The following is a 5128-nucleotide window of genomic DNA, read 5'->3' as shown; positions in this document are numbered from 1 at the left end:
CAATAAATTCACAACACTGTTTAATGTGTAGCAACTAATGTATAAAAATTGATTACCAGTCGATGTTACAACAGCGCCGCGCTTTGTGGTGACAATCCATGGTAATATGTTTTCATGTTATTTCACTTCCACTTTCCCGCAGGAGTTTAAGCAGGCACCAGTGATGATGGCCCCCTTGTTTCTGGTAACTGTGGCATTAGTATTTGAAATGACTTTATTCCTGTTTCACTGATTCCGCTGTTACTGATTTGATAACAAACTTTCTCTCTGGCCTCGTAACCTTATCATATCTTTGACTGTTACACCGCAAATAATTAGCAATGCCCGTATTTCCTCGCCCGGCCAATGCTTCGGTTCTATCGGTACTGCCCTCCATTTTCCAAACTTCCCTGCAATTCTACTGCAGCATACCTCGCGTCACCAACGAAAGATTCATTCTGGAAACAGCGCCTAGGCACGGGCTAAGGTACTTGTGGACGTCCAGAACAATCCCGACAGATTAAACCATTGAATCAGACCAACTCGTTTCCTTTTGTACAGGCTTCACAGGGCCTTATAATTCCATATAGCAGGGAAGATTAAGTGTTACATTTGAGAAGGAACATCTTGAACATATACAGGGACAATCACATGAAACTTGATGATGATGATGATTAGATCCCATACTCCGAGGAGCGTAGGGGACTGCCTATATTGCGCTAATGGAAAGTGCTGTCGATGTGTGGTTTTCACGGAACGAATTGGTTCAAATGGTTCAAATGGCTCTGAGGACTATGGGACTTAACATCGGAGGTCATCAGTCCCCTAGAACTTAGAACTACTTAAACCTAACTAACCTAAGGACATCACACACATCCATGCCCGAGGCAGGATTCGAACCTGCGACCGTAGCAGTCGCGCGGTTCCGGACTGAAGCGCCTAGAACCACTCGGCCACTTCAGTCGGAGGAACAAATTAATAGTCAACAGCTCGTATTGTTTGAAATAAACAGATCTCAGTAACGCTTAGAAAGTAAATTTTTTGTTAAAACGTACAGTTTTTAAAATCTAACAACTACTATTGATATTAACACACTAAAAGAATTGTAAATTAGAATAGCGTTTGTTGCAGGATTCTAGAGCGAGCGCATACGAGATATCGTATTTTTTAAAAGTTCTGTTGTTTGCACCATTCAGGCTGCATAGTTGCTAGGTTTGATGTTTTGTTTGCTTGCAGTGTGCTTGTGTGTTCCTTAAGTGTCTTGAGAGTTGCCTGTCAGTTAGTGTGTGACATACCTAGTACTTGGTTGTGAATGAAAGATGATGTTTACCAATGGAGAAAAATCCGACACGTTCATGATGTATGGAGAGAGTAGGAAGAATGCAGCTCGTGCCTATATAGTGTATGCGGCAAAATATCCCAATAGACTTCAACCATCTCGGATGTTGTTTATCAGCCTCTTCAACTAGTTACGTGAAAGTAATAGTGTAACACCTAGACAACGAAACAGAAAGAAACAAGTGACGACAGAAGAGAGGGAAAGTAACCTTCATTCTGCTGCTGTTGCAGTTGATTCGGACGTTAGACCCCGCGCAATCACGCGAGTAAGTGATATGAGTCAACAAGTGTCCTATTTACCTAATACTTCTTTCTCCATCAAGAGCTACATGGAAACAGTTACGAGACTCATGTTAACTTCTGCACATGGACATCAAGACAGAACACTTCAGATGTATCATGTATCTTGTTTAGTGACATACCCACATTTGCCAATCGTAGCCAGGTAAACCGCAGAAACATGCAGTATTGGTCCGTTGACCAACCCCCTCGGCATTGTTAGGTCGAACGTCACCGGCATGGAGTGTAAAAGTGTCGTGTGGGCCAGTGAATCATCAGCTTATATGCCCGTTTTTCATAAACGAAACATGCACAAGTATCGCAGCCTACTAACAGACCGTCTTCCAGAGATATTAGAAGACATTCCTCTGCAATCTCGGAGAAACCCCTGCTACCATCATGATGGCTCTCCTTCCCATAGTGCACAAAGTATTACAGTATGCCCTCACAGTTTCTAAATCGCTGAATTAATCGCAAAGGACCTGTATCTTGGCCGGCCCGTTCCCAAGATTTGACGCCTGCAGACTTCATTCTGGGGATAAGCTTAAAGACACCGTCTACAAGCACATACCAAGTACACCCTATAACATCCAACGACGTGTTATTCCAGCCTGCTCGGACACCTCCGCTGAAATGCTAGCATGTGTGCAGCAGTCGTTCCGTACCAGACTGGAAGCGTGTGTTTCCGCTGCCGGTGGTAATTTTGAACACAATCTCTGATGGCTCCCGTTACTGGTCAGAAACAGCGTCGGTGTCGGAACTTTTCAAAATATTGTTTCTCGAAAACAACCAGAGCCAGAAACCTGTAAAAATCACCACCGCCATTTTAATTTGCCCTGCTTTTAGTTTGTTAATGTCAGTAGGCATTTTTCCATTTAAATTTGCACAAAAAATACACTTTCGAGGTATAATTACAATCTGTTGATTGGCAAACAATACGAACCCCTCACTGCCAATACATTCAGTGAAAACCGCACATCGGTAGAATTGAAACTTCCTGGCAGATTAAAACTGTGTGCCGGACCGAGACTCGAACTCGGAACGCCGTGAGTATGATGGGCAAACATCTATTAGGTGCACTACGAATGTAGTGGTGTGGACATGTTGGGAATGTGGAACTCACGGGGAGCGTGCAAGGGATAAGTCCCTGCAGACACACTTTCCTCTGTGCCCGCGGTGGCTCAGATGGATAGAGCGTCTGCCATGTAAGCATGAGATCCCGGGTTCGAGTCCCGGTCGGGGCACACATTTTCACCATGTCCCCAATGAAGTACATCAACGCCTGTCTGCAGCTAGGGTGTCCATTTAATTATCATTTCACTTCTAGCTAACCTGCATGGTCATCCACGGTAACTGTTCTTTCGGGAACAGATACTACCGTCATATATAGTTAAAATATGGCTTCCCGGCCATTGACCTTCTTGTGCGAACGCACACGCTCTGCCCGAACTCGTACGGGACATGGTAGATTAATCTGCCACGAGTAATGAGTTTGATGGGCAAACATCTACTAGGCGCACTACGAATGTAGTGGTGTGGACATGTTGGGAATGTGGAACTCACGGGGAGCGTGCAAGGGATAAGTCCCTGCAGACGCACTATCCTCTGTGCCCGCGGTGGCTCAGATGGATAGAGCGTTTGCCATGTAAGCAGGAGATTCCGGGTTCGAGTCCCGGTCGGGGCACACAATTTCACCATGTCCCCAATGAAGTACATCAACGCCTGTTTGCAGCTAGGGTCTCCATTTAATTATCATTTCATACGATTATGTTTCTGCTGCTGTGAACTGTACATTTTACATTGTACTTAGATATTTCTATTATTTGTTGTCATTAACAGGAGACGAATTATATACTTTAATTACATATTTCTATTTGGACTGCAAAAATCACCGTTACACACTGTGCATGGAAAATACGGAAGTAACAGTGTTAAAAAAAAGCAATTTCTCAGTTTATTTATATCATGCCAGTTGTCTGTCACTACTTGCCTGCCGCTTGGTGCGCTAGCATCGCTTCGTCTGTCAAATGATTCCATCTTTTTATGCTACAGAGCTTCGTAACTATTTGTCTTAGTCTGTGATTTTATAGAGAATTCTCGTGCTGGTAGTGCTAATGTTAAAACTGAAGATCTCCCCCTGAAATACTCCCAATTCAATGTTGCCGCTGCTCGATATGTGGTACAACCCTTAGCGGCCTGCCTCGATGTTTTCTATTTTAACATTTTGTGTCAAAAGCGTTATAGCTTCATAATTATTTTATACGTGATATGCCATTTTTAAATGTTTTATTTCTGATGAAGGTACTTTAAAAGTGACCGAAACGTAGGTCAAAAAGAGTTCATTTTCGCGACTGAGGGCTGCAATTGTTTTAATTTTACCTTGTAACGGTCGCTGAAAACGCAGCCATGTTTAAAGCTTTACACGCAATTCACATTCGCGTCACCAAATGCCTACCTATGTGCTGCCGACATATCTTGTTGAAAATAGCTGAGCTCTACCAAAATGTGGATATTAAATAATCTGGTTAAATACTGTGCTATTAAGAAAGGTCTTCAATCCAGAGACTGGTATGATGCAGCTCTCCATGCTACTATATCCTGTGCAAACCACTTCATCACTACTGCAACCTACATCTTTCTGAATCTGCTTACTGTATTCATCTCTAGGTCTCCCTCTACGATATTTACCCTCCACGCTTCCCTCCAGTACTACATTGGTGATCCCTTGATACCTCATAATGTGTCCTACCAACCAATCCCTTCTTCTAGTCAAGTTGTGCCACAAATTCCTTTTCTCTCCAATTCTGTTCAGAATCTCCTCATTAGTTACCTGATCTACCCATGTAATCTTCTACTGCAGCACCACATTTCGTAAGCTGCTATTCTCTTCTTGTCTACACTGTTTATTATCCATGTTTCACTTCCATACATGGCTACACTACATACAAATACTTTCAGAAAAGACTTCCTGACACTTAAATCTATACCCAATATTAACAAATTCCTTTTCTTCAGAAAAGATTTCCTTGCCACTGCCAGTCTACATTTTATATCCTTTCTACTTCGACCATCATCAGTTATTTTACTCCCAAAACGAAAAAAAACCAATTTACTACTTTAAGTGTTTCATTTCGTGATCAAATATCCTCAGCATCACCTCATACAATTCGACTACATTCCATTATCCTCGTTTTACTTTTTTTGATGTTCATCTTATATCCGCCTTTCAAGACACTGTCCATGCTGTTCAGCTGCTCTTCCAGGTCATTTACAGTCTCTGACAGAATGACAGTGTCTTCGGCAAACCTCAAAGTTTTTACTTCTTCTACATGGATTTTAATTTGTATTCCAAATTTTTTAATTGTTTCCTTTACTTCTTGCTCAGTATACAGATCGAATGACATTGGGGATAGGCTACAACCCTGTCTGACACCATTCTAAACCACTGCTTCCCTTTCATGTCCCTCGACTCTTATAACTCCCAACTGCTTTCTGTACAAACTGTAAACAACCTTTCGCTCCCTGTATTTTC

The 5128-nt window shown here is 42.4% G+C and overlaps 2 non-coding genes across 2 annotated transcripts; both read left to right on the top strand.

Annotated features, from left to right (window-relative positions):
* Positions 1-2765: 2765 nt before the first annotated feature.
* Positions 2766-2840, top strand: Trnat-ugu (transfer RNA threonine (anticodon UGU)). The gene has a single exon. It is a non-coding gene; the product is annotated as a tRNA-Thr (tRNA).
* A 365-nt stretch (positions 2841-3205) lies between these two features.
* On the top strand, positions 3206-3280 carry Trnat-ugu (transfer RNA threonine (anticodon UGU)). Its single transcript has one exon. It is a non-coding gene; the product is annotated as a tRNA-Thr (tRNA).
* Positions 3281-5128: the final 1848 nt, after the last annotated feature.

The sequence above is a fragment of the Schistocerca cancellata genome, chromosome 6, assembly GCF_023864275.1.
Source record: "Schistocerca cancellata isolate TAMUIC-IGC-003103 chromosome 6, iqSchCanc2.1, whole genome shotgun sequence".
Classification (NCBI taxonomy): domain Eukaryota; kingdom Metazoa; phylum Arthropoda; class Insecta; order Orthoptera; family Acrididae; genus Schistocerca; species Schistocerca cancellata.
This window is presented reverse-complemented; position numbering and strand designations above follow the sequence as displayed.